This window comes from Cotesia glomerata, linkage group LG1 (genome assembly GCF_020080835.1).
Source record: "Cotesia glomerata isolate CgM1 linkage group LG1, MPM_Cglom_v2.3, whole genome shotgun sequence".
NCBI lineage: Eukaryota > Metazoa > Arthropoda > Insecta > Hymenoptera > Braconidae > Cotesia > Cotesia glomerata.
The window spans coordinates 35,702,980-35,710,892 of NC_058158.1; positions in this window are offsets into that span (position 1 = coordinate 35,702,980).

The window sequence follows — 7,913 nt, forward strand, 5'->3', positions numbered from 1 at the left end:
TTCTCATCGATAGTCAATTTATTATAATAATTATTTAAACTGCATTCGAAAATTCTCTCTAGATACATAATTAAAAAATGACCTTGTATCTTGTGAAATATTGACATTTTTCAAGATATAAGCTTATCCTGATGTTACACTCATCGAGACCTTTCATTTGAGTACCCACATCAATTTTTCATATATTTATATATATTATAATATATATTTATATTTGTATTTATATAATATATATTTATATTTATATAATATATATTTATATTTATATAATATATAATTATATATTTATACATATGAAAAATATATCAAAATGCATGTAGGTACTCAAATGAAAGCTCTAGATGAGTATAACATCGGGATGAGCTTATATCTTAAAAAATGTCAATAATTAAGAACTGACTGCTATCTTGTCAACTAATGATATTTTTGAAGATATAACCTCATCATGATATTACACTCATCAAGACCTTTCATTTGAGTACCCACATCAATTTTTCATATATATATATATATATATATATATATATATATATATATATATATATATATATATATATATATATATATATTATATATGTATATATGAAAAATATATAAAAATGCATGTGGGTACTCAAATGAAAGCTCCTGATGAGTATAACATCAAGATGATCTTATATCATTAAAAATGTCACTAACTAAGAAATTACATCGTATTTTGTCAACTGATGATATTTTTTAAGATATAAGCTCATCTTGATATTACCCTCATCGAAACCTTTTATTTGAGTACCCACATCAATTTTTCATATATTTCATATATTTATATATATAGTATATATATATGTATATATGAAAAATATATAAAAATCCATGTGGGTACTCAAATGAAAGCTCCTGATGAGTGTAACATCAAGATGATCTTATATCATTAAAAATGTCACTAACTAAGAAATTACATCGTATTTTGTCAACTGATGATATTTTTAACGATATAAGCTCATTTTGATGTTGTACTCATCGAGACCTTTCATTTGAATAACTACATGAATTTTTCATATATTTTATATAGTATATATATGTATGAATGAAAAATATATCACAATGCATGTGGGTACTCAAATAAAAGCTCTTGATCAGTGTAACATCGAAATGAGCTTATATTTTTAAAATCTTCAATATTTAAGAAAGTACAGTGCAATTTAATAAAAGTCATTATTTAATAGCAAAATTTTATTTATTTATAATTCACGACACGGCGGTCACATAGTAACTGTAAGGTTGCTGGTAATAAAAATAAAAAAATAAATATTTAACAAAATTGATGCACAGTGACATAAAAATAACCGAGACAGGGACAATATATCTTGAGATGTGGATGTAGCGGAAGGATAAAAATTACCTGAGAGATATACGACGTTGTTACGAGGATTGGAACTAATTACCACCCAGAAGCGACTTCGTATCCCTACTGTAAGCTTCTCCGAGCGGTAATAGTGAATCAACGGTAGGGTTGACCTCCTATCGTCGGTGCTCATAGTAAAAGCCCCGACCTCGCCTCGTCTCGGCTCCCGCCGATTTATTCGCCTGCAACGAGCCGCGGGAAAAAGATAAGGATTAAAAATAAAAAGTCGAGGCAGGTAGAGAGAATAAACACAGTGTTGTGTGTTGTAGACGTAGACTATGGGCGTTTGTAATGTAGAGACTGAATATTCAGCCGGTCTACATGAGTGAAGTGACGATACAAGACACAAGTGAAGAGTCAACAGTGTTATTGTAGAACAATATAAGATAAAAATAAAATAGTAAATTTGTAACCTCACTCAAGGCGATTATGTTCCTGGTCGTCGTCCTCATCATCATCATCATCATCGTCGCCATCATTATTATTATTACTATCATTATCATCTTTCATCGACTCTCACCACGATGCTAATTGTGAAAGATGTCATTTATAGTCTCATCTTGGATTTTATTTTCTAATACCTGGAATCACCAGTCAATATATTATTAGAATATTTGTAATGCTAATTATTTATTTTTATTGTACTCAAGCTTGCCTTTTCGATTTACGATTCGAATTGCAGTAATTCAAATTTATTTTATTGTTAATAAATTTATTATAAATATACCGTAGTAGCGGAGAGATGCTGTAAGAGATCAAATACACGGGGTCAATGATGTTAAACGTGCCTCGCCCATTGTTAAACGATCCACAAATACCAACAACAAATCCCGTACCGAGTTATATTGAGGATAATCAAATACGGAAATTAATGATGTTATTATTTTTATTATATATATTTATACTGTGTGGTTTCTTTAACTACATACCGGTCTTATGGTTTTGTTTTTTGAGCGCTCAAATATTTCAGCTAATTATGAAATTAGCTCAAGTATTTTGGGTTTAATTAAAAATTTTTTACCGCATCAAATAATTTTATAAAATTATAAATTGACATTTTTTTTTACTTATTTAATTTTCTAAAAAATTGAGTAATAAAATGTTTAAAAAAAAAAATTTTTGAATCTACTTGTAGATTATTTAATCAATTAATTATCTAATTGTGGTCAATTCATTATAAGTATTTAGGCTGCATTCGAAAATTCTCTATTTAGAGATAACTCTAGATACATAATTAAGAAATGGCCTTGTATTTTGTGAACTATTGACATTTTCAAAGATATAAGCTCATTTTGATGTTACACTCATCAAGACTTTTCATTTGAGTACCCACATCAATTTTTCATATATTTATATATTTACATATATTCTATATATGTAAGTATGAAAAATATATCAAAATTCATGTGGGTACTCAAATGAAAGCTCTTGGTAAGTGTAACATCAGGATCAACTTATATCTTAAAAAATGTCAATAATTAAGAACTGACTGCTATCTTGTTAACTAATGATATTTTTAAAGATATAAACTCACCTCGATATTACACTCAACGAGACCTTTCATTTGAGTACCCACATCAATTTTTCATATATTTTATATATTTATATATATTTATATATGAAAAATATATAAAAATGCATGTGGGTACTCAAATGAAAGCTCTTGATAAGTGTAACATCGGGATCAGCGTATATCTTAAAAAATGTCAATAATTAAGAAATTACATCGTATTTTGTCCACTAATGATATTTTTAACGATATAAGCTCATTTTGACGTTGTACTCATCGAGACCTTTCATTTGAATACCTACATGAATTTTTCATATATTTTATATATTTATATATATATATGTATATATGAAAAATATATCAAAATGCATGTGGGTACTTAAATGAAAGCTCTTGACGAATGTAACATCGAGATGAGCTTATATCTTTAAAAACGTCAATATTTAAGAAAGTACAGTGCAATTTAACAAAAGTCATTATTTAATGAAGCAAAATTTTATTTATTTCTAGTTTAAAAATCACGGCAGTCACATAGTAACTCAAGGTTGCTAGTCTTTATAAATTAAAAAAAAAAAATTTTTAAGTAAATTTTTGATAGAATGAAGATTGAATAAAATAGAAGCAGTCACACAAGAGATGCATCTATTCGGAGAGATAGCATCGATAAGAAGTAGAGAAAGGGCGCAATGTTAGAGTTGGGTCGTATATGAATACAGGCAGCGGCATGTCGGTTGTCCGCGAATACGTGCCAGGAGTAGTTTCCTCGGTGTTTGATTGTCGTAGTGCTTTGTAAGCTGCCGTCTATACATATATACTGAGTCTCTCTTTCTTGGCCAGGTTTTTCAAGGTACCGCGCTTGCCGGGGCTCGTTGGGGCGAGTCCCGCGGGGCGGGAGGGATGCCTGATTGCGCGGGATTCCCGCTTTGAAGTGGCACCGCCGATGTTTCTGAGCATCTCGACTCGTTACCACTCCGCTGAGATCGGGACTTGGTCGCCGCCACCTATCAGTACGCCGCGACTACCACGGTGCGTACATACTGAATACACCGCACTACACATTTATATTTACATTTATATGTACATACCTATATATATATATATATATATATATATATATATATATATATATATATATATATATATATATATATATATATATAAATGTGTAAATATATAACATGTCGCTGCGAGACTCACGGGAGCCAGAGGATAATGCCAAAAGGCTGTTGCTGTTTGTCGCTGGATCGCAACGCACGTCAAAGTCTTTTTAAAAATATTTTTTGACTTCATGGAATATTTCTACATGCACTTTGTCCTCTCCGCGATTAAATTCTAATCGATCTTTTTATTTTATCTCATTATTATTTTTATAAATTAAAAAAAAAAATTGTTCTGTAAAAATTATTATTCACCAGAAAAAAATCGAGTTTAATTTTAAAATTATAAAAAATTTTTTTTTTTATACAGACCGTGCCATCATAAATCTTATTAATTTTTTTTTAATTCCACTTATGAATAGTGTCGATGTTGTGACTGCGACAGGATTTATCCATCCAATTGGAATGAGTTTAATTAAGCAGGACGTTTTGGTTGACAGCCACTTTTCAATTTCTCACCCCGTGATGCGTCCACGCATAAGTGCCGTGAGATCTGAAAGATGCTCAGTCCGCCAGTCCTTTCAGAGCCGGCAAAAAATTTTATCACCTTCTGCGTGCGTCCGGAGGACTCTCGTCAATTTTTACTCTATTATTTACTTGTCAATAAAAATCCTCTCTGAAAAAGTTAAAAAAAAAATTGAAACAAACCCCATTATTTGTTAATGTAATTTTTTTTATCCAAACAATTATTCGCATTAATGCACCCCAGTCAATCATTTTGACGTAACATCGTCTTCGTAATACTCGTGTACTTAACAATTATAATTAAACTTTTATAAAAATACATGCTGAAATTATACGACGTACGATGTACGGCAGACTGTTGAATAGCTTATACAGAAAAAAAAATTAACCTGAATCAAGTGGAAATTTTTAGAACCAAAAAAATAATTTTTGAATTTCATTGTCTTGGATAAAGATAAAAAATTCTTGAATCAAGTAAAATTTCTTAGTTTAAGAATTTTTCTACTCAAATCAAGGAGAATTAAGTTCTTCAAAATTATTTACTTGATTAAAGTTAATTTTTTTTTTCTGTGTACATGCATAAAAAATTCATGCTTAGAAAAAAATATTGAGTATAATTCTATTACAAAACTAAGGTAATTATTTACAAGCGGGGTCAAATCTATTTTTGGCCATACCTAGGTAAAAAATTAACTTTTTCATTCTGCTTGTTTTTACGGCGCATGATAAAAAATGATAAAAAATATAATAAAATATGATAAAAAATATCGTGAAAGAAAAAATAAAGATTTCGATAGCTTTTTTGCCTTCAAAAGTTCGAAAAAATTTTGGCTCTCATGTTTTTGGATAAAAATTCTATTTTATCTTTTTTTGATATATTTTTTTTTGAAAATCACATAAAAAAACGGACAATTTAAAAAAAAAGTTGAATATTATGATATTAATTTTTAATTGTGCACAATTTTCTAAAAAATTTATAAATTTTTTTGAAAATTTGTTAAAATTGTGATAATCAATTTTTTTTTAATTGTTCATTTTTTATGTATTTAAAAAAAAGTATATCAATAAAATCAAATAGAAATTTCGTTCAAAAAAATGAAAATTAAAATAGTTGTAAATATTTATCAAAATTTCTTAGTTCAAAAATTTTTCTACTCAAATCAAGAAGATTAAGTTCTTCAAAATTATATACTTGATTCAAGTAAATTTTTTTTTCCGTATGCATACATAAAAAATCACATAAAAAAACGGACAATATAAAAAAAAAGTTGAATATCATGATATTCTTTTTTAATTGTGCACAATTTTCTAAAAAATTTATAAATTTTTTTGAAAATTTGTGAAATTTGTTAAAATTGTGATAATCAATTTTTTTTCAATTGTTCATTTTTTTATGTATTTAAAAAAAAGTATATCAATAAAATCAAATAGAAATTTCGTTCAAAAAAATTAAAATTAAAATGGTTGTAAATATTTACCAAAATTTCTAAGTTTAAGAATATTTCTACTCAAATCAAGAAGATTTTCTTCGAAATTATTTATATGATTCAAGTAAATTTTTTTTTCCGTATACATACATCAAAAATTCATCCTCAGAAAAATATATTAAATATAATTCTATTACAAAACAAATTTTCAATCTTGACTTTAAAATAAAATATCAGTCAATTGCGTTAAAATTTTTTTACAAGTATAAAATAAAAATTTAATTATATTTATTTGTTGGAAGTAAAAGTTTTATTATGATTGCGATAGTTTAAAAAGCCATAACGACCGCGGTGATTATTGTTTATTTGTGAATAAAGTATCATTAATACCAAAACAAACTTGTTATTTTCTCAAGTGTCTAAACCCCAAGAATGTAAGTCTGAAATAATTACACTTTACTTGTGATCGGTGTGCAGTGTCTTCCATAAATGTATCGATCCTTGGTAGTCTTGGCGGTTGTTGTTATTGTTGTTGTTGTCATTGTCACCCTCAGGAAAGTTGTTGTGGTGGTGTCCTTTCTTCCTCGACTTAACCGATTAAGCCGGCGTTGTTATTCGCTCCTTGTTTCACACGGTGAGACCGAGACCAAGTTGGTCTTTGGTACTCAACTCGATTACATCTCCCGCACAGATCTTTTTCTTCATCCTCTTCTTCTTAGTCTTCTTCACCTCGAGAGTACTCAATGCGTTACTCTTTATACTATCACTCTATAATACCACAGAGTGCCGATACACACTACGTGATGCTGCGACAACTATTTCAAGCAAAGTTTACGTCAAAGGAAACTTCATTGACCGCAACTTCATCCGTACCGTTTGTTATTAATTTTTTACTAGCACTACGTGACTGCCGTGACTTGTGAAATTAAATAAATAAAATTTTGCTCTATTAAATAATGACTTTTGTTAAATTGCACTGCAGTTTCTTAAATATTGACGTTTTTAAAGATATAAGCTCATCTTGATGTTACACTCATCAAGAGCTTTCAATTGAGTACCCACATGCATTTTGATATATTTTTCATATATACATATATATATATAAATATATAAAATATATGAAAAATTCATGTAGGTATTCAATTGAAAGGCTTCGATGACTATAACGTCAAAATGAGCTTATATCGTTAAAAATATCATTAGTGGACAAAATACGATGTAATTTCTTAGTTATTGACATTTTTAATGATATAAGCTCATACCGATGTTACACTCATCAAGAGCTTTCATTTGACTACCCACATGTATTTTTATATATTTTTCATAAATACATATATAGAAAATATATGAAAAATTCATGTAGGTATTTAAATGAAAGGTCTCGATGAGTACAACGTCAAAATGAGCTTATATCGTTAAAAATATCATCAGTGGACAAAATACGATATAATTTCTTAGTTGTTGACATTTTTTAAGATATAAGCTCATCCCGATTTTACATTCATCAAAAGCTTTCATTTGAGTACCCACATGCATTTTGATATATATATATATATACATATATATATATATATATATATAATATATAAATATATGAAAAATTGATGTGGGTACTTAAATGAAAGGTCTCGATGAGTATAATGTCAGGATGAGCTTATATCTTTAAAAATATCATTAGTTGACAAAATAGCAGTCAGTTCTTAATTATTGACATTTTTTAGGATATAAGCTCATCCTGATGTTACACTCATCAAGAGCTTTCATTTGAGTACCCACATGCAATTTTGATATATTTTTCATATATACATATATATAATATATATAAATATATGAAAAATTGATGTGGGTACTCAAATGAAAGGTCTCGATGAGTGTAATGTCGAGATGAGCTTATATCTTTAAAAATGTTAATAGTTCACCAGATACAAGGTCATTTCTGAATTATGTATCTAGAGATAGAGCATTTTCGA